Source organism: Lissotriton vulgaris, chromosome 2_2 (genome assembly GCF_964263255.1).
Source record: "Lissotriton vulgaris chromosome 2_2, aLisVul1.2, whole genome shotgun sequence".
Taxonomy (NCBI): Eukaryota; Metazoa; Chordata; class Amphibia; order Caudata; family Salamandridae; genus Lissotriton; species Lissotriton vulgaris.
In genome coordinates, this window is record NC_141688.1 from 240,120,264 (window position 1) to 240,143,711 (window position 23,448).

Here is a 23,448-nt window from a genome sequence, read left to right on the forward strand (position 1 = left end):
GCATTCACTGCCCCAGTGTGAAACTGATTTGCAGGTATTACACCAAGGTTTCTTTGGGCCATCATTCTTCTTTTTCTTGTTTCCATTTTGGGAACCCCCCTCCTTATTGCTAGTTTGGGGGCCTGAAGACTTCTGGTCCTTTTCTTTATCTTTCTGATTCCCACCCTTCTGGTCTGTTTTCTTCTGGTCACCTTGGTTCTGGTTTTTCTGCTTAATCCTTGTTCTGACCCATTTGTCTGCCTTCTTTCCCAATTCTTGGGGAGAGGTCAAATCAGAGTCAACAAGGTATTGATGCAACAGCTGGTTCTGACAGTTATTAAGGATCTGTTCTCTCATCATAAGATTGTACAATCCTGTATAGTCTGAAACTTTACTTCCCTGCAGCCAACCCTCCAGAGCCTTAGTGTCACAATCTACAAAATCAGTCCAGTCCTGAGTCTGTGCTTTTTGGGTGTCTCTGAACAACAACCTGTATTGCTCAGTGGTTAGGCCAAACCCTTCAATAAGAGCACTCTTCAGAACAGAGTAGTTTTTGGCATCCTCAGGTCTAACAGTGAGGAGCCTGTCCCTCCCTTTCTCAGAAAAGGAGTACCATAAAATTGCTGTCCACTGATCCTCAGGGACCTGCTGTACCATGCAGGCCCTCTCAAGAGCAGTCATCCATTTGTGGATATCATCCCCTTCCTTGTAGGGGGGCACAATTTTTGTCAGGTTTCTATTGTCATAGGCCCTGTCTTTTTCTTTAGGAACTTTGCTGCCACCAGTGGCATCTAAGCCACTTATTTTCTGTTCCCTAGCCAAGGTAAGTTTAGCTTGAGCTAAGGTCAGTTTAGCTTGAGCCAGAGCTACCTCCTCCCTCTCTATCTGGAGTTGGACAGCCCTCATCCTGGCCCTATGCTCTTTTCTCTGGGAGGAAGTCATTCCTCTTTGAGATTCTCTTGAGGCACTAGAAAGGTGAGAGTCCCTTGACAGAGATCTCTCCCTTCTATTACCTGGGAGAATTTGGTTATGAGATCTGGAGTGGTGCTGGCCCTCTCCATTCCCATGTAGGTCCAAGTTGGCCTGGTTAAGCCTGGCAACCTGTACCTGGTTTCCCTGCTGATCCTGATCTTCAGGCTCTTCTACATCAGAGCCTTCCTCTTCCTCTTCCTCCTCCTCTTCTTCTGGAAGATTCTCATTCTCAGGGGAGTTTATCCCTTCACCTGAATCTAAGGGAGCCTGACTCACCTTATCTAGATCATCCTTTTCTAGGAGAGCTACTAGGGAAGGAATGGTAGGGCCTCTGCCCTTTTTTAGCCCCCTGGCTGTGCACAAGGCACTCAGGTCTTTGTGGCTAAGGTTGTCATATCTGGATGTTGTCCCTATAGGATCAACTATTACAGGAGCAGAGCCTGAAGCTCTACCTGTATCAGACATGACTGCTAGTGAGGTGTAAGTGATGCACTTACCTACACTAAGTGGTTTCCTACTGTACCTTGCTAGTGAGTTGTAGTCAGGGTGTGCTAATCCCTTTAATCTACAACTACTAAGTTCAGTAGAACTTAATATGCTAAGCTTTTGATTTATATGTACCTAGAGGTACTTGATGTGATCTTTCAATTTGATAAAGATTGCAATGGTAAAACAAACAGCAAGCTCAAATCCGCACCGCTGCACACCAATGTGAGAAGTTGGCCTGATATGTAGTGTTTCCAATTCTGGAACCACTGGGTATCAGTCCAAACAAACCCCAAAGATGTCAGGTTGTAAGTCAACCTTGTAGACAAGCTATCCTAGTGGTAGCATGGACTAAGCAGCCTTAAAGGCTTAACTTAAGAGGTCGTGTTAAGCGAGCTGTTTTACCACATACAATCCTGTAATCAAATGAAAGGACACCACACAAGTATATATTATAAAAATATATGTATTTATTTCTAAATTACTCCCCAGTACTCTTTATGAGGAAAGGGGCACAAGCGTTAAATCAAAAGCACTGTTACACATATAAAGTTGCACGTTTATGGATGAGGGCGGGTGGCCACTCAGACCATATATTAAAAAAGTGGTATAAGTAACACTTTATGAACAATGGTTAGGCCTAGGGCCTAGAGATTCGCTGGGAGCAGTCAGGACAAGCAATGAAGAAGTCGGGAGTAGCCCACAGGAGACGGGTGCAGCACGGAAAGTGCGGCGCGCACCAATGCACTGTCAATGGTGCGTAAAAGTCAGTTAAAGTGAATTAAAAGATACTTCCGCTGAACCTAGGAACACAAAACTTTAGACACAGACCCTAGAGGTGTGTACCAGTGTAAAGACACCGGCGTTGCAAAGTTACCTCACCCACAGGCCGTGGGTGCACAGGGTCGAAGTGGCGTCGGGTTCTGTCACGCAGGTTCTTGGTGCTTGGAGCTGTTGCAGCTGCAGGCGCTGTGAAGCAGAAGTGTCCGGTGCGATCCAAGGGTGGATCGATGTAGAAAAGTACCTGAAAGCAGAGGGGACAGAGTCTGGGTCACTCAGCAGTGACCAGGGTGGAACCAGGACGGAACCAGGCAATGTCGGGCGCAATCAGGCAGTTGTCGATAGGCTTCTCTCCGCTGTCACGTGGGCTCTGGGGCATCTGCGACGTCCAGGAGCGGGTCACGATCTGTCCCACGTAGGCTCTCGCCGTCAGCACCGTGGGCTTGAATATTGTAGCAAACAGCACTTGGCAAAAGCAATCCACGCGGAACCGGGAGATTGCTTATCACTCGAACCAGGAGGGTCAGAGTGGGTGCTCCTTTTTACAGGAGCTGGTGCAGTTCTGGAGCAACCAGAAAAGCAAGTCGGATTTCAAAGTTCGTCGGCACAGGGGCCACAAGCCAGCTGGCAAGTGACCGGGCCAACGCGTCGAGCGCACACAAGCAGAAGGGCCCCACGCAGCACTCAGCGAGTGTGGAGGGGTGAGCTTTGATGCAAGTGGAGCTCGGGGCTGGGGCTTCTCAAACCCCGGTGTACAGCTTCGAGGGTCACTCGTGGGCCGCACGGTCAGCGTCTCGTGGCCTTTTCAAGATGGCGTGCCCCACGCTTCCGGTCGCCTCCACGGGTCTCAGCTCTGCAGGGACTGTGGATCGGGCAGGTAGAAGGCAGGCAAGCTTGATCTCGTCGATCTCTGTCGCTCGAGTTCCGGCGGGAACTGCAACAAAGCAAGGGTCGAGGGCTGGATGGTGCCTGTTTGCACAGGGTGGTCACTCCTTGACCACAAGGGAGATTCTTCAGTCTTCTCACGTCGTGTAGAAAGTCGAAGGGTCCAGATTTTGTTTCTTATGTTTCTTCAGGATGATCTAAGGTCCGTAGGGACTGCTCCCCCTCTTATTCGAATCTAGGGGGTTGGACATCCTGCTAGGTCCCCTCCTATGGGTGGGACCCAGGAAGGGGGTGGTTACACCCCTCTCCTTTGATCCTGGCCGCGCTGGGACAGGGGCTGGGAGGCCCCAGAACCGGTTTGGCCGGATCCTGCAAGGGGCAGCCTTGTGCTCCCCAGGCAGTGTCTGGTTTCATTGAAACCTCCCTACTCCAATCCACTATCTCCTGTCTGGGGTGGTTTGACACCGCCCTGTGACAGGAAACTCTTTGTCCAGGCCTCCTCTGCCGGGTTTCGGTCAGCAGCAGGAGGTCAGACCCGTGTCTGTGGCAGGGGCATCCATTTTGTGGATCTGAGGCTCATTTTAAATCAACCGCGTTTCAGTAAAGTAACATGTCTTCTCCCTCTAGAAGGGTGGAATGCTACCCCCGTCGCCAGAACTGGCGAGGGGGTAGTATTCCAATTCGTATGACACCTTACACGACATGTTTTGATAAAGCCAAACCAAAGTTGCTATATAACCGCGAGGATTATAATGCGCTTAAGAGTATATGGTATGGCATTATCCCGGATCAGCTTAGGGAGTTGTTCCCGACAGCTGCAGACAGGCTCAGCTCACGCCAGAGCACCATCTCACATAAAACCACGCACTCTGCCTCCAGGATTGATGAGGCCTTCCATAGGAGTGGCTTACAGGCTATATATGTGTCCAGATATAGGTTTAGATATAGGTATACTATATCTAAGCAAGGGGTGATTACACCCACTTGCCCCAGCTGAGTGATCAGCCAGTTGTGTCAATTTAAGAACCAGCCAGGGGTGGCAAAAGCTATGCTTCAGCCCCTGGTAGGCCTTGGTGGCACCTATGCCCTGAGCACCTATAGTGCATGGTACAGGGGCTGACAAGGAGTCCATTTCCAATTGTGGTATGTACCTATAGCACATGTATTATAAATTTAGAGAGAGAACAGCAGGCTGGGGGTCTGATTAGCAGGCCCACAGCCTCAGTAAGTCGAAAACCAGTGAAGCAAAAAGCAAAAATTGGGGTGACCATAGGATAGCAGACCCTACTCTCCTACAACAACTGAAACAACTTGAATACTTGCTCAAGAAAGAAATAAATCAGCGCCTCCACGCCACTACTCTCATTGAGTATCACAAAGTTAAAAGAATTCCCAGAGGTCTACGAATAGCCTTAAAACCCATGCTATTTAAATTTAACAAAGACTTCATGTCACGCTGGTATGCTATATTGAACAAATGTTCGCTTGACCTGATACTTCTCATCATCGCAGAGGCCGCCGCACCCACCCGCAGGGTGGGGGAGGCTCAAAGGCCGGCGCCATAACCCACGCTGTGCCAACAGGGGGATGGAACTGGTCCTGGGCGCCCCGAAGCGGCCTGGACCAGCGGAAGCGGGGTGCGCACCAGCCTCCCCGACAGGAAGTGACCTTGGGACTTTGGCGCCCACGGGGGGCGACCAATGGCCAACCTTGCTACCTTCGAACCCCCCAATCAAAGGGGGTTTCACCTGAAGCCCGTAAGGGGCGCAGGGGTGGCGGAAACGGGGTGCGCACCAGCCACCTCGACAGGAAGTGACCTTGTGACCTCGGCGCCCATGGGGGGCGACCAATGGCTAAACTTGCTACCTTTGAACCCCCCAATCAATGGGGGTCTCACCTGGAGCCCATAGGGGGCTCAAGGGGATTTAAGCACCGCCGCTCCCCAGCCAGAATCACAACGTCTTCGAGGGAGCTGGGAGAGCGGCGCGACAACGACATCGTTTGAAGAAGACCGACTACGACAGGAGGCGGCGAAGGACGGACGAAACAGAAGGACGACAGCACGGAGCAGCGCGCCGGTCAAGTTCTCCACCCAGCTCCCCAGACGACCTCGGCGACCTTTTCCAAGCTCCAGCGCGGTAAGCATTGTCTGGCTTGAAGCGCGCATCGGGCCGCTTCTTCGGACACACGGCACGCACGTGCAAAGAAGTTCAAAGGCGGGTCCGGAATTCCTTCCGACCCAGCGGCGCAGGCTAGCCCGCTGAAACCAGATCTAGGCCTTGGGGACAACATGGCGGAAGATCAGCCAGGAGACATGGCGGAAGTGTTGAAGAAGATCCGCGAGATATCGGCGATACACGGCGACGAATGGCTCCAGCCCCATTTGGCCAAAGGGAAGGAGAATAGGCCAGACGGCCAGGCGGAGGAGGAAGCAGGCCCGTCAGCACCCAAGAAGCCTAAGACCTCGCCGAGGAAGAGGACGGCCAAGAGGAATCCCCCAAAGAAAGTGCGCCAGAAGCTCCCGCCGCTGAAGGCAGTCGACAGCAAGAAAAAGGACACGAACGACAGAGCGGTTAATGGTGAGCATATTAGTACCATTGTGAAAGAATGCTTGAAATCGCTCGCCCCGTCGCTACTAAACAGCTCAGGGCAGGGGGCGGCGGGGCCCAGGGAACAACGCACCGACGAGTCAGGGGGCTTAACTTGGCATATGTTGGATCCAGGGTGGGCCCGACAGTCAAGGGTACAGGATCAGGTGGGCCTGTCCCCGCAGGGGGATCAGGTTTCCCCATTACCCGGTTGGGGGTATAATACTGGGTCCGGGAGCCCGGGGTCGGGGGGGCTAAGCAGTGACCTGTACGCCAGACCATCCCCCGGTCCTGCCTCCTTGACGACGAAAGCCACGGGGCTCGCGTGCCTTATCCCTCTCGCAGTGAAAGAGAGGATATGGCGCAAGGAGTTTATCGATATATTCTCGCTCCTAGAAATACAGCTAGAGGGCCTCGATCTGACCACATGTGACAGGAGAGAGGACGAGAAAAGGGAGAGGCGAGGGGCTAGAAAGGAGCGGAACTTTGAGAATTGGCTAGACGCTTTTAGGATCATGGCATGTATCATAGTAGAGAGGTTCCCGCATTGCGCGGCTGACCTATGGCTGTACGAGGCTAACATACATTCTGCGCAGAGGCAATTCCCCGTGGATGCATGGTTGGAATACGATAAGGGTTTTAGGTTAAAAATGCAGAGGCACCCGGAGATGGAGTGGAACGAAGAGGACGTTTCAGGTTTTATTCACAAAATGCTCGCGGCCAAAGAAGTGAGAGCCTGGCCAGGGAAATACGACCAGTCCTTTCGGAGCTCGTCCCACAAGGGGAAGAACAAAAGTCACCAGAAACATTTCCCTAGGCGGTCCAACTCCCCCCCCGCGACCAAGGCCATATGCTGGCGGTATGATGCGGGGGACTGTTCATGGGGCTCCTCGTGCAAATTCCAACATGCGTGCTCAAGCTGTGGAGGGAAGCACGCGGCAGCTGCATGCAAAGGCTCCAAGCGGGAAGCAAAGAGCGAAAAGAAGGAGAAGCACAAGAAGCACTAGCCCGAAGGCCAGTGGGGGCACGACACTAGTAGACATTAAGCAGTGCCAGCTGGCTAGGTCGCCCATTAATACACAACAGCTGCGCAGTTTAGCAAACAGGTATCCAAACAAAACAGACGCAAAGACGCTGGTGGAGGGTTTTGAAGAAGGCTTCATTATCCCCTTTCAAGGCTCACTGCCATTAACAGGAGCAAAAAACTTACAGTCAGCCAGGCAGCACCCCCGGGTGGTGGGCGCGAAGATAGAAAAAGAGAGGAACTTGGGCAGAATCGAGGGCCCCCTCCCTCAAGAAGTGTGCGAGGGAATAGTCATCTCCCCACTGGGGGTGGTTCCGAAGAAAGAAAAGGGCCAATTCAGGCTGATACACCACTTGTCATATCCTGAGGGGGGGTCCGTAAACGATGGCATCGACCAGGAAGCATGCTCGGTGGGTTATGCGTCAGTGGATGACGCTATCGCGCTAGTCAAAGCGTCAGGGAAAGGGGCTCTCATGGCCAAGGCGGACATCGAATCTGCCTTCCGTTTATTACCGGTACACCCGACCAGCTTTCACCTGCTGGGCTTCCAATGGGAAGGGGACACGTACGTCGACAAAGCCATGCCCATGGGGTGTGCCATATCTTGTGCCTATTTCGAACAATTCGCCACTTTCCTGGAATGGGCCCTCCACGACAGACATCAAGGGGGCGGGAAACTGCACTACCTGGACGACTTCCTGTTCACAGGGCCGGCGGGATCGCCGACGTGCGCCAGTACATTGGCGGCGTTCGAGGACCTGACCGAAACACTCGGAGTCCCCTTAGCAAAAGAGAAGACGACAGGCCCAACGACTAGACTGACGTTCTTGGGCATTGAGCTTGACTCCACGACGGGGACCGCCAGGCTCCCCCCGGAGAAGGTACAAGAGTTCAGGGAAGAAATAACCAAACTAAGAGGCCGGCACAAAGCCACCCTCAGGGACATACAAGGGGTGATAGGCAGGCTGAACTTTGCGGCGAGGGTCATCCCGCCTGCCAGGGTCTTTTCCAGGCGGCTCACCGCGCTTACGGCTGGTGTTACCCACAAGCACCACCACATCCGACTGAGCACGGGTGTAAGGCAGGACCTACAAGTATGGGACGAATTCCTGCAGGATTTCAATGGTGTGCTGATTTGGAAAAAGGGTTGGGTATCAGCCGATCAGCTAGCACTATACACAGACTCAGCCGGGAGCCTGGGATTTGGGGCGGTCCTGGGGAACAAATGGTGTGCCAGCCAGTGGCCAGACAGGTGGCATGCGCAGGGGCTCACAAAAAACATCACGTTCCTCGAACTATTCCCGATAATAGTGGCTCTGACGGTATGGAAAAAAGAGATAAGGAATCTAAAGCTCACTTTGTGGTCGGATAATTTGGGGGTAGTGCAGGCCATTAACAGAGGCGCAGCAAAATGCCCGGGCATGTTGAGGCTAATGCGAGAGTTGGTTAAATTGCAGCTCGAAGGGAACCTGGAGCTGAAGGCTCGGCACGTGCCGGGGACGGAGAACACGGTCGCCGATGCGCTATCCCGGTCCCAGATGACACGGTTCAAACAACTTCTACCCGGTGCGGACGAGGTGATGACCCCCTTTCCAACATACCTGTGGGACCTGGGGGGGTTGACTTGTCCAGACTAATAGGGCACTCGCTCACCTCTGAGGCGCACAAGAGATACAAGAAATACGCGGCCACAGTAATGAAAATCGGGGGCATAGTGTCGCTGGTAGACAATTCAACGGTCCGCACAGCGGCTGAGAAATTTGTGCAATGGGCATTCGACGCCAAGAAAACAAGGTCTTGGGCACAGGCGCACCTGGCCGCCATTGCATACTTTGCCAGGCTCCACACAGGCGAGGACCCCACGGCAACGGTTTACCTGAAGGCAGCCCTGAAAGGCTGGCGAAAGTTTGAGGGGACCAAAAAGGACACCAGACGCCCCATTGATTACGACAAGCTGGGTCAGTTACTTAGCGCCCTAACCAGCATCATTGCAGACAGGTATGAACGGCTACTCTTCGGGGCCGCGTTCACCACGGCCTTCTTTGGGGCTTTTCGGGTAAGCGAAATAGTAGCCCCCAACAGGTCAGGCCCGGCGCAGCGCTGCTTGCAGGCAAGGGACGTCAAGCCGATGGGAAAAACGGTGGAGCTCACGCTTAGACAATCCAAAACGGATAGGGCTCGAAAAGGGGCGACGATTCGGCTACATTGTATCCCGGAGGTGGGGCGCTGCGCAGTGTGCTGGCTGCTGCGATACATGGCGGTTCGGCCGGCGGGGGATGGCCCCCTCTTTGTGCACCGAGATGGAAGGAACTTGAGCAGGTTCCAGTTCACGGCCATAATGCGCCAAGGCCTCAGCAAGGTGGGGCTCCAGGCAACATCATTTGCCCCGCACTCCTTCAGGATCGGGGCGGCCACCTCGGCATCGCAGTATGGCATGCCAGAGGACAGGATCCAGGCCGTGGGCAGATGGCGGTCCAGGGCATACAAGTCTTACATACGGCCGCATCTCATATAAAAAAAAAAAAAATAAAATAAAAAAAAAATAAAAAAAAAAAATGGGGTAGGACGGGGGAGGGGGAGCAGCCGCCTTGGGATGCCGCACGGCAGGGTTTTATTGCCCCCCCTTTTCCTCGCCCACACCCGGTGCGCAGAAAGCCACCTTAATGGAACATTTTCTCTCGACAGGAGGACGCCCACAACTGGTATGGGTCGTGGGACACTCATTCGTGTCCAGGATGGAGTCCTGGTGGAGGCGAGTGGGGCACAACCAAAGCAGACCCAAGGCGACGTACATCCGCTGGATCGGACGGCCCGGCATGAAGTGGGAGCAGTTACTACCGACCCTGGACGGCCTCATGGCAGATTCAGCCTGGCTGCCAGACGTGCTGATCATACATCTAGGAGGGAACGACCTAACGCAGTTGGGCCGCAAAGCTGTGGGCCAAGCCATCCAGAGGGATATCGCCAAAGCGGCGGCGTGGCTGGGGACCACGACAGTGGTGTGGTCGGAAATGATCAGCAGGAGGCACTGGAGGGGTGCCGACTCAAATAAAGCGGTGGACAACGCAAGGCGCAAGCTAAATACCGCCATGCACAAGTTTTGCGCAACCAACGGCCTGGAATCAATCCGGCACGGCCTCATCCACCCAGGCCGCCCAGAGCTATATGGACAAGATGGGGTGCATCTGTCCGATAAAGGAATGGAGGTGTTCTGGGGCAACCTGTGGGGCGCAATGACGCTCGCGGGTTGTCGTTGAAAAGGAGCAAGAAAAAGGGGTAAGTAGGTAGCCACGAACCAAGGGGCAAAGGGGGGAGCCGCAGAAAGACGTGCGCCTCCCTGCGGCGTGGCGGAAATCCTACAATCGTTGGCTAACCAAACACACCGGTGGGCGGTGTGTAGGAGGAGGGCCACTCACTTTTCAATGCCGTACGGCAGGGTGACGTGGCCGCACAAAGGAGGGGAGGAAAAAACGGAGACGGCACTCGCGGCCCAGACCCGGCCGGACGGCAGGGCTCAAATGGTAGCGAGCTGGGGACCTAACTCCAGGCAAAGAAGCTCCCCTCCACGACACCCAAAAGGGGTGTGGCCAACCAACTACCGGAACACCAAGAAACTGATTAAGAACTGGTTGTACAAAAGTGCCATTTACGAACTGATGGGTGCACGAGAGACAGACACCTGTACCACGGGAAGGTGTCGTAAACTGTAATGTGATGTGCATGATTTATGGCTAAAGTTCGCAAATGAAGATTGTACAACCAGTATGTTATTAATATTGTTATTAATAAGCAATATTGTTATTAATAAATCTGCGGCCAGCAATGACCATCAACAAGAGCGGAGATTGTTGGCTGACATTATTTGCTAGGATGGTCGTGGAGATGGGGGAGGAATGCAGATGCCGACCGGCAAGTAAGTATATACGGGGACCCACTGAGTAGGCACATGCGAGGGTTATCGCAGAGGCCGCCGCACCCACCCGCAGGGTGGGGGAGGCTCAAAGGCCGGCGCCATAACCCACGCTGTGCCAACAGGGGGATGGAACTGGTCCTGGGCGCCCCGAAGCGGCCTGGACCAGCGGAAGCGGGGTGCGCACCAGCCACCCCGACAGGAAGTGACCTTGGGACTTTGGCGCCCACGGGGGGCGACCAATGGCCAACCTTGCTACCTTCGAACCCCCCAATCAAAGGGGGTTTCACCTGAAGCCCGTAAGGGGCGCAGGGGTGGCGGAAACGGGGTGCGCACCAGCCACCTCGACAGGAAGTGACCTTGTGACCTCGGCGCCCATGGGGGGCGACCAATGGCTAAACTTGCTACCTTTGAACCCCCCAATCAATGGGGGTCTCACCTGGAGCCCATAGGGGGCTCAAGGGGATTTAAGCACCGCCGCTCCCCAGCCAGAATCACAACGTCTTCGAGGGAGCTGGGAGAGCGGCGCGACAACGACATCGTTTGAAGCCCACCCACCCACACCTAAGGAACAGCAGAGTCGCAGTGCTGGACAGTGGGGAAAGCGTTGGCGGAAATCCTACAATCGTTGGCTAACCAAACACACCGGTGGGCGGTGTGTAGGAGGAGGGCCACTCACTTTTCAATGCCGTACGGCAGGGTGACGTGGCCGCACAAAGGAGGGGAGGAAAAAACGGAGACGGCACTCGCGGCCCAGACCCGGCCGGACGGCAGGGCTCAAATGGTAGCGAGCTGGGGACCTAACTCCAGGCAAAGAAGCTCCCCTCCACGACACCCAAAAGGGGTGTGGCCAACCAACTACCGGAACACCAAGAAACTGATTAAGAACTGGTTGTACAAAAGTGCCATTTACGAACTGATGGGTGCACGAGAGACAGACACCTGTACCACGGGAAGGTGTCGTAAACTGTAATGTGATGTGCATGATTTATGGCTAAAGTTCGCAAATGAAGATTGTACAACCAGTATGTTATTAATATTGTTATTAATAAGCAATATTGTTATTAATAAATCTGCGGCCAGCAATGACCATCAACAAGAGCGGAGATTGTTGGCTGACATTATTTGCTAGGATGGTCGTGGAGATGGGGGAGGAATGCAGATGCCGACCGGCAAGTAAGTATATACGGGGACCCACTGAGTAGGCACATGCGAGGGTTATAGAAGAAATCTCTACTATTCTTGTTGATTTGTCGAAAGACATAGACAAACTGAAGGATGACCTTTCACAAAAAATGGACTCTGACGACTGGGACAAGGTATTGGAGAATATTGACACCAACTTGGACAAACATGCAAAAGAGGTGCACGAACGGAAGACCAGGAAGTTCCGCAGGGACACCATAGATTATAAACTGGATGAGGTTTACTCATGGGCAGAAACCTATGCCCAAAAGCGTTTTTTTAAAAAACCCAACGCTAATTCTTCTGAGGAAAGTTTGGTACCTGACCAAGATCTCACGGTTCAACGTCCGAAACCACCCTCTACCACATCCCAGATCTCAACAACACAAGGGGAACCATCAACATCCAGTAATCAACAATCTTTTTTAGAGAGTGGCCCACCGACCAAGGGACCTCCAGACAAAACAACACCACAACCAGAACCCGTAACAGAAGGGGACAAAACAAAAAAAGCACCCGACACAGGAAGACCACAGAGGACGGTGAAGAAACCGAATCCTTAGTGATGAATATCTCTTCCAGAACTCTGAACCCAGTGGAACTAAACACATTGAACAAAGGCATTTCTTTTGTGCCAACATACTCATCCAATGAATTGGAAACTGAGACTGCAATGTTCAGATTTATGCGCAAATTACGCTTGAGGTGGTTTTTTTCAACCTTGCCCAATGTTGAAGATCAAAGCCCAGAATCCAGAAAATTTCGTCCTAAGAGCAAATTTATGGCCCCTATCACCCATAAATCACTTGACACCTTCGAACATCTGGTTAAGAAGGACCTTGCAAAAATCCAATACACCAAACCCTCTCATTCCAATCTGACTGAAAAAGAACAAAAAACTTTAGGATCTCTCAGAAGAGACAAGTCCATTACTTTCCAACCAGCTGACAAGGGCGGTGCCCTTGTAATACTAGATACCACATTCTACAACCAAAGTGTGGATCCTCACTTGGCTGACACTGATACTTACTTGACATTGGATAAAGATCCCACGGATGAACTGTTGACCTTATTGACTATTGTAGTCACTAAAGCTGTAGAGGCAGGCACAATAGATACACCCACTGGCAAATTTCTTGTAAACTCAACACCAAAAGTCCCACACATATACATGCTTCCGAAGATGCATAAGGATCCCTTGAGACCACCCTTCAGACCCATAGTGGCAGGGTGCAATTCGATACATGAAGCTATTGGATATTTCGTGGACTATCATCTCCAGCCATTAGTTCAAACTTGGGACACGTACATACGTGACACCACAGACTGTCTTACGAAACTACAAGCCATTGAACACAAAGTGAACCAAGACACTCTATTATGTACGATAGACGTCGTGGCTCTGTATACCTCCATAGCACATGACCAAGGCCTAGAAGCAGTGGAATGGAGGTTGCTGACCTCATCTAAACCACCTGAATTATCAATCTTTCTTCTTGAACTACTCCATTTCTCGTTATATCACAGTTATTTTCTTTGGCAAAATCAATTCTACTTACAGAAGACGGGAACATCCATGGGCTTTCCCGGAGCCCCTTCGTATGCAAACACCTACATGGCTCACTTCGAACACCAGCACATGCTCACCAACCCCATCTGGATCAACAATGCAGTATCCATCTTTCGCTACATTGATGACATTCTGGTCATATGGAATGGCCAAAAGCGTACATTGGAGGATTCCATCAAGACCTTAAACCTGCACAATCCGAGAATCCAATTCACCTACAATATTCAAGACAACAAGATACACTTTTTGGATATAGAAATCCGCAAAACAGCCACAGGCTTAAGTACATCAGTTTACACCAAACCCACAGACGTGAACAGTGCATTGCACTTCACTAGTGCACATCCAATTTCCCTCAAGAAACACCTTCCAATCTCTCAGTTCATGCGTATAAAGAGAATCACCTCGGACAACCAAGAGTGCACCGACAAAATTCAAGAACAAAAATGTAGATATCAAACAAGAGGATATCCAGTAGAAATACTTGATCAAGCTGCAGTACAGGTGGAAAAGAAACCAAGGAAGGATTTGTTACAAACCTCTGTAAGAACTTCATCCCGCAGAGAGGTATTTGTACTGAAACATTCCACACAAGCTCCTCTCATAAAAACCATCATCAAGAAAAGATGGGAAATCATTGAAAATGAACCAGACTTTCAAGGTATCTTCTTAGATTCTCCTTTATTTGCACACCAAAGAGCGAAGAACCTTCGTGAACTTTTGAAACCGCAAGAAGACAAACCCACAGGGGGTTTCAAGGGAATGACTAAATGTTACAACTGTGGACAGTGTAGCAATGTAATCACAGGTGACATTTTCATGCATCCACAAACGGGCACCAAACTAAAACTTCATCACACGTCTAATTGCAACACTGAAGAAGTGATATACGCAATCAAATGCCCATGTGGCCTCGTGTACGTAGGCAGAACAAGCAGAAAGATAAAAACTCGCATCATAGAGCATAAAAGCCGGATTCGGAACAGAAACACCACATCCCCACTGGCAACACACTGGGAGACAGCGGGTCATACTATACCCCAATTACGATTTACCATCTTAGAAAGAGTCAAAAAGGTGTCAGGTACTGACATCAATACATCATTGGCCCGGAGGGAAACGCATTGGATAAAAACACTGAGAACGCTGGCCCCAAATGGGCTCAATGACCATTATGAGATGCTGTGTTTCTTATAAAGTAGCCCTTATAGTTCCACATTGTACAGGATCTGCACCCATCTCTTATCTTGTTTTTCACTTTTGTTACTTCTCCATAAGCGTTTCACTTTTCTTTTAAAAAAAATTTTTCTCTTAAAAAATGTTTTTCTCTTAAGAGTTTTTGATTTATATTCTTTTTTATTCATCTTCTTAAGCACCACATATTGCACGTTGTCTTTGTTTCACCTCTTACATTCCATTTCTATAATCAACTTTATCTTTCCTATACTCGATCCCCCTTTCCATTTCCTGATCATTGGGGACACTGCTCCATCCCGTTTTCCATATCGTTCTACCCATTCGGGTCTATTTTCACGCACCCTAGACCTCCCACTGCCTGTTTGTATAGAACCTCCCCGGCCGCGCATTGCACTCTGGATCGTTTTCCACTCATTGCGTTTGAAGCAGTTTACGAGCTGAGAACCCTGGAAGCCTTGGGTACGTTTACTCCGTTCTGTACTCTTTTACTTAGACGCTTGTCTACAGTTAAATATCGGCAAAATGGAGGAGTCTAACTCTACTCCCCGTTATTTATCCTTTTAGCACCGAGATCCGCCGCTGAGCCACACGGAGGGACTTCCTTCTTTCGATTATCCCGGATTAGCAGCACACCGACAGTGCTTGCATGATTTAAACTTCCGGTAAGCCAGCATAGCGAAGTTACGTTTTATTTACTGTTCCTGCCCTCTCACTGCTGCTACAGGACAGTTTCCTTTGCAGTACATTATTGCATCATTTTATTTTATTTACAGACATTAGTGCACAGCACTGAAACTCTCAGTATCAGGCCATTTGTCCCGATCAGCACTTTTTGCAAGGTACCAGCCAGGCGCTATCACTTTATTTTACTCTATGGTGATCGGACCTTTACCTTCTTTCACTTTGCTTACTCTGAAGCATATTTCCTTTAGCAGTTACATTGGCCTATCCCCAACACTCTTTATTTCAGTGCACAACTTGGGGTGCAAATCCTAATAGCCGAGCAGTATTTTTACTGCATGTTGTTGTGTTTTTAATTTTCAGTGGCGACATTGAATGTGAAGACTCCACTCTCTAACGCTTTCCCCTGACGAAGGGTTCCACGTAACCCGAAATGCATTGGGATTGATGAAAAAAGAATGTTATGTATTTCTTAGCCGCTTTGTGATGGCTTAAACGCATTGTTGATTTGATATTATTTTGGCAATTGATACGAACAGTTTGCATACATACATATGCTAATAATGTTTTTGAGTTATGATTTGTATAATGCTATAACAGTAAAAAACATGTGATGAAACATATAATTGATGGCCTCAGAGCATTTTCTAAGAATCTTAAACTGTCATTGATAACCCTGATTTAGACATTTTTGTCTTTGAGCTGTGCATTCCCCCAACTGTGGGTTCCCCCACAGTCCGCTTTGATGTTCTAACATGGGGAATTAGGGTCATTTCCCCACCGGGAATTGCACGCACATCCTTTACAAACCCACCAAATATCTCATAAGAAATTAGAAACCCACTAACAGTCTACATTTAGGTGTGCACCCGCACCCCCCTATCAATGTGTCATCATGTGTCATGTGTCGTCTTGTGTCATCATGTGTCATCATGTGGTGTCATGTGGTGTCATGTGGTGTCATGTGGTGTCATGTGGTGTCATGAGTCGTCAAGTGTCATCATGTGTCATGTGGTGTCATGTGGTGTCATGTGTCATGTGGTGTCATGTGGTGGCATGTGTTATCATGTGTCATGTGGTATCTTGTGTTGTCATGTGGTGTTGTGTCATGTGTCATTTGTCGTCATGTGTCATCATGTGTCATCATGTGTCATGTGGTGTCATGTGTTGTCATGTGTCGTCATGTGTCATCATGTGTCATCATGTGTCATCATGTGTCATGTGGTATCATGTGTCATCATGTGTCATGTGTGGTCATGTGTTGTCATGTGTCGTCAAGTATCATCATGTGTCGTCATGTGGTGTCATTTGTCATGTGGTGTCATGTGTCATCATGTGTCGTCATGTGTCGTCGTGTGTTGTAATGCGTCATGTGGTGTCATGTGTCATCATGAGTCATGTGTTGTCATGTGTCATCATGTGTCTTGTGGGTCATGTGGGTCATGTGGTGTCATGTGTCATCATGTGTCATCATGTGTCATGTGGGTCATGAGGTGTCATGTGTCATCATGTGTCATCATGTGTCATCATGTGTCATGTGGTGTCATGTGGTATCATGTGGTGTCATGTGGTTTCATGTGTCATTGTGTGTCATTTGTTGTCATATGTTGTCATGTGTCATCATGTGTCATCATGTGGTGCCATGTGGTGTCATGTGGTATCATGTGGTGTCATGTGTCATCATGTGTCATGTGTCGTCATGTGTCATCATGTGTCATCATGTGCTGTCATGTGGTGTCATGTGGTGTCATGTGGTTTCATGTGGTGTCATGTGTCATCATCTGTCATCATGTGGTGTCATGTGTCGTCATGTGTCATCATGTGTCATGTGGTGTCATGTGGTGTCATGTGGTGTGATGTGTCATGTGGTATCTTGTGGTGTCATGTGGTGTTGTGTCGTCATGTGTCATTTGTCGTCATGCGTCATGTGGTGTCATGTGGTGTCATGTGGTGTCATGTGTCATCATGTGTCATGTGGTGTCATGTGTCATCATGTGTCATGTGTCGCCATGTGTTGTCATGTGTTGTCATGTGTCGTCATGTGGTGTCATGTGGTTTAATGTTTAATGTGGTGTTGTGAGAAGTTGGCCTGATATGTAGTGTTTCCAATTCTGGAACCACTGGGTATCAGTCCAAACAAACCCCAAAGATGTCTGGTTGTAAGTCCACCTTGTTAGACAAGCTATCCTAGTGGTAGCATGGACTAAGCAGCCTTAAAGGCTTAACTTAAGAGGTCGTGTTAAGCGAGCTGTTTTACCACATACAATCCTGTAATCAAATGAAAGGACACCACACAAGTATATATTATAAAATATATGTATTTATTTCTAAATTACTCCCCAGTACTCTTTATGAGGAAAGGGGCACAAGCGTTAAATCAAAAGCACAGTAAAACATATAAAGTTGCACAATTATGGATGAGGGCGGGTGGCCACTCAGACCATATACTAAAAAAGTGGTATAAGTAACACTTCTCGAACAATGGTTAGGCCTAGGGCCTAGAGATTCGCTGGGAGCAGTCAGGACTAGCAATGATGAAGTCAGGAGTAGCCCACAGGAGACGGGTGCAGCACGGAAATTGCGGCGCGCACCAATGCAATGTCAATGGTGCGTAAAAGTTAGTTAAAGTGAATTAAAAGATACTTCCGCTGAACCTAGAGGAACAAAACTTTAGACACAGACCCTAGAGGTGTGTACCAGTGTAAGAACACCGGCGTTGCAATGTTACCTCACCCACAGGCCGTGGGTGCACAGGGTCGAAGTGGCGTCGGGTTTTGACACGCCGGCTCTTGGTGCTTGAAGCTGTTGCAGCTGCAGGCGATGTGAAGCAGAAGTGTCCGGTGCGATCCAAGGGTGGATCGAAGTAGAAAAGTACCTGAAAGCAGAGGGGACAGAGTCTGGGTCACTCAGCAGTGACCAGGGTGGAACCAGGACGGAACCAGGCAATGTCGGGCGCAATCAGGCGGTTGTCGATAGGCTTCTCTCCGCTGTCACGTGGGCTCTGGGGCATCTGCGACGTCCAGGAGCAGGTCACCATCTGTCCCACGTAGGCTCTCGCCGTCAGCACCGTCGGCTTCAAGATTGCTGCAAACAGCACTTGGCAAAAGCAATCCACGCGGAACCGGGAGATTGCTTATCACTCGAACCAGGAGGGTCAGAGTGGGGGCTCCTTTTCACAGGAGCTGGTGCAGATCTGGAGCAACCAGAAAAGCGAGTCGTATTTCAAGTTTCGTCGGCACAGGGGCCACAAGCCAGCTGGCAAGTGACCGGGCCAACGCGTTGAGCCCACACAAGCAGAAGGGCCCCACGCAGCACTCGTCGAGTGTGGAAGGATGAGCTTTGGTGCAAGTGGAGCTCGGGGTTGGGGCTTCTCAAACCCCGGTGCACCGCTCCGAGGATCACTCGTGGGCTGCACGGTCAGCGTCTCGTGGCCTTTTCAAGATGGCGTGCCCCACGCTTCCGGTCGCCTCCACTGGTCTCAGCTCTGCAGGGACTGTGGATCGGGCAGGTAGAAGGCAGGCAAGCTTGATCTCGTTGATCTCTGTCGCTCGAGTTCCGGCGGGAACTGCAACAAACCAAGGGTCGAGGGCTGGATGGTACCTGTTTGCACAGGGTGGTCACTCCTTGACGTCAAGGGAGATTCTTCAGTCTTCTAACGTCGTGTAGAAAGTCGAAGGGTCCAGAATTCGTTTCTTATGTTTCTTCAGGATGATCTGAGTTGCATTGGCACTGCTCCCCCTTCGAATCTGGGGGGTTGGACATCCTGCTAGGTCCCCTCCTATGGGTCCCCTCTCCTTTGATCCTGGCCGCGCTGGGACAGGGACTGGGAGGCCCCAGAACCGGTTTGGCCGGATTATGTAAGGGGCAGCCTTGTGCTCCCCAGGCAGTGTCTGGTTTCTTTGAAACCTCCCTACTCCAATCCACTATCTCCTGTCTGGGGTGGTTTGACACCGCCCTGTGACAGGAAACTCTTTGTCCAGGCCTCCTCTGCCGAGTTTCGGTCAGCAGCAGGAGGCCAGACCCGTGTCTGTGGCAGGGGCATCCATTTTGTGGATCTGAGGCTCATTTTAAATCAACCGCGTTTCAGTAAAGTAACATGTCTTCTCCCTCTAGAAGGGTGGAATGCTACCCCCGTCGCCAGAACTGGCGAGGGGGTAGTATTCCAATTCATATGACACCTTACACGACATGTTTTGATAAAGCCAAACCAAAGTTGCTATATAACCCCGAGGATTATAAGGCGCTTAAGAGTATATGGTATGGCATTATCCCGGATCAGCTTAGGGAGTTGTTCCCGACAGCTGCAGACAGGCTCAGCTCATGCCAGAGCTCCATTTCACATAAAACCACGCACTCTGCCTCCAGGACTGATGAGGCCTTCCATAGGCGTGGCTTACAGGCTATATATGTGTCCAGATATAGGTTTAGATATAGGTATACTATATCTAAGCAAGGGGTGATTACACCCACTTGCCCCAGCTGAGTGATCAGCCAGTTGTGTCAATTTAAGAACCAGCCAGGGGTGGCAAAAGCTATGCTTCAGCCCCTGGTAGGCCTTGGTGGCACCTATGCCCTGAGCACCTATAGTGCATGGTACAGGGGCTGACAAGGAGTCCATTTCCAATTGTGGTATGTACCTATAGCACATGTATTATAAATTTAGAGAGAGAACAGCAGGCTGGGGGTCTGATTGGCAGGCCCACAGCCTCAGTAAGACGAAAACCAGTGAAGCAAAAAGCAAAAATTGGGGTGACCATAGGATAGCAGACCCTACTCTCCTACACAACCCCCCCCCCAAACGCAGGGACATTAAACTTAACCTTGACCAGATAAGTCTTCATGTTCTAAGTAGAAGTACCTGGAGAGACCATCTGCATTACCATGGTCAGTCCCTGGGCGGTGCTCCACTGTAAAGTCCATCCCCTGTAGGGAAATGGACCACCTGAGCAGTTTGGGATTTTCACCCTTCATCTGATTTAGCCACAAGAGGGGCTTATGGTCTGTCTGAATTAGGAAGTGAGTACCAAACAAGTATGGCCTCAACTTCTTCAGGGCCCAAACCACAGCAAAGGCCTCCCTCTCAATAGCTGACCAACGTTTCTCCCTGGGGTCAGCCTTCTGCTAATAAAAGCAATGGGCTGGTCTTGACCATCTTGATTAAGTTGTGAAAGCACAGCTCCCACCCCCAACTCAGAAGCATCTGTCTGTACAATGAACTGTTTGGAGTAGTCAGGACTCTTCAGGATAGGTGCAGAGCACATGGCCTTCTTCAGGTCATCAAATGCCTTTTGACAGCTAACTGTCCACTGAACCTTTTTGGGCATCTTCTTGGATGTCAAGTCATTCAATGGTGTCACAATGGACCCATAGTTCTTTACAAATTTTCTGTAATACCCAGTCAGTCCCAAGAAGGCTCTGACTTGTGTCTGGGTAGTTGGAGGAGCCCAGTCCTGTATGGTCTGGATCTTGCTCTCCAGTGGTTGAACTTGACCCCCACCTACTAGGTGGCCCAAGTACACAACCTTGCTCTGCCCTATCTGGCACTTAGTAGCCTTGATAGTCAGGCCTGCCTTTTGCAGGGCCTCCTGAACCTTCTTCAGGTGGACCAGGTGATCCTCCGAGGTGGAGCTAAAGACAGCAATATCATCTAGATATGCTGCACAAAAGTCATCCAACCCAGCAAGAACTTGATTCACCAACCTTTGGAAGGTGGTAGGTGCATTCTTCAAACCAAAGGGCATTACCACAAACTGATAATGTCCACTAGGGGTAGAGAATGCTGTTTTGGCTTTTGACTCTTCAGCTAGTCTGATTTGCCAGTAGCCAGCTGTCAAATCAAATGTGCTCAGAAACTTGGCAGAAGCCAATTTATCAATGAGCTCATCTGCTCTTGGAATGGGATGAGCATCTGTCCTAGTGACAGCATTGAGACCTCTGTAGTCCACACAAAACCTCATTTCTCTCTTCCCATCTTTGGTATGAGGTTTTGGCACAAGGACCACTGGGCTAGCCCATGGGCTCTCTGATGGCTCAATCACTCCAAGCTCCAACATCTTTTGCACCTCAGCCTTTATACAATCCCTGACATGGTCAGGTTGCCTGTAGATCTTATTCTTCACGGGCAGATTGTCACCAGTGTCCACCTCATGGGTGCACCAGTTAGTCTGACTGGGTGTGAGTGAAAACAAATGTCTGTGGGCCTGCAACACCTGTCTGCAGTCCACCTGTTGCTGCTCAGTGAGGCTGCCTGCCAAGGCTACTCCATCAACTGAACCATCATCAGGGTTCTGGGAAAGCAGGTCTGGGAGAGGGTCACTCTCTTCCTCCTATTCCCCATCTGTGGCCATGAGGAGACTCATGTCCTCCCTGTCAACAAATGCTTTCAAACGGTTTACATGGAGCACCCTGTGGGGGCTCCTAGGGGTACCAAAGTCAACCAAGTAGGTGACTTCTCCCTTCTTTTCAATGATAGGGTAGGGTCCAGTCCATTGGTCCTGGAGAGCTGCTGGCCCCACTGGGTCCAACACCCACACCTTCTGCCCTGGCTGGTACTCAACCAGAACAGCCTTTTGGTCATGCCAAGCTTTCTGTAATTCTTGACTTGCCTCAAGGTTTTTGGATGCTCTCTCCATGTATTCAGCCATCCTGGAGCGGAGACCAAGTACATAGTCCACAATGTCTAGTTTAGGCTTTTTGAGAGGTAACTCCCATCCTTCCTTCACCAAACTCAATGGACCCCTTACAGGGTGGCCAAACAAAAGTTCAAAAGGGCTGTAGCCAACCCCCTTCTGTGGGACCTCTCTGTAAGCAAAGAGCAAGCAGGGTAAAAGGATGTCCCATTTCCGCCTAAGCTTCTCTGGTAAACCTTTTATCATTCCCTTTAGGGTCTTGTTGAACCTTTCAACAAGCCCATTGCACTGTGGATGGTAGGGTGTGGTAAACTTATAGTTTACTCCACACTCTTTCCACATTGCTTTCAAGTATCCAGACATAAAGTTGGTACCTCTGTCTGAAAGAACCTCCTTTGGAAAGCCCACTCTTGAGAAAACTGCAATGAGGGCTTTTGCCACCACAGGAGCTGTGGTGGTCCTCAGGGGAATTGCCTCTGGGTACCTGGTGGCATGATCCACTACCACCAGTATAAATCTGTGCCCAGATGCTGTTGGAGGATCCATGGGACCCACAATGTCTATTCCAACTCTTTCAAAGGGTACCCCCACCACAGGTAGAGGTATAAGGGGGGCCTTTGTTGTGCCACCTGACTTACCACTGGCTTGGCAAGTGACACAGGAGCGACAAAACTCCTTGACATTTTCTGACATGTGAGTTCAGTGAAAGTGTGGAACAAGCCTGTCCCAAGTCTTATTCTGGCCTAAGTGTCCTGCAAGGGGAATATCATGGGCCAAGGTAAGAAGGAAGCCCCTAAACTTCAAAGGTATAACCAACCTCCTGGTTGTGCCAGGCTTGGGGTCTCTAGCCTCTGAATAAAGGAGTCCTTCATAAATTGTTGTAAATTGTTGTGTCTTGTAAAGCGCACTGCTACCCGGAGGGCTCCCAATACACTTTATGGGTACCTTGAGCATTCCCTGCAGCCTCAGCAGCAGCTTGCTGTCTGAGGGGTTCAAGTGAAGGGCAATCTAATTGGGCCTGCCCCAGGTCTGCCCTTGAGGGTCCCCCTGTCCCCAGAAACTCAACCTGATCAGGTTCAAGCTCCTCTGAGACAGTCTCCTCTTGGACTGCAGAATCAGTTTCCTGTGAAACTTGATCCTCAACCTGGGGCAAGTGGGAAGGCACAGCCTTAACCCTCTTGCTCCTTCTCTTGGGTTGTGGTTGGTCTATTGTTTCAAGATCCACCACTGGTTCAGGAAGGCACTTCTTAGCCTGAGACCTTGTCACTGCAAGGACATGAGCTGAAATCCCTAGCATTTCTGCATGAGTCCTGTACTCCACTTCTGACCAAACTGAGCTTTCAAGATCATTGCCTAACAGACAGTCTACTGGGAGGTCTGCACTCACAACAACTTTCTTTAGGCCATCTACCCCTCCCCAGGAGAAGTTCACAACAGCCACACTATGGGAAGTAGTGGAGTTGCTTGCATTGGTCACTAGGTAACTTTCACCTAGTACAATCTGTCCAGGGTCCACAAAGTCAGGTGTCACCATTGTGACACTGGCACAAGTGTCCCTGTAG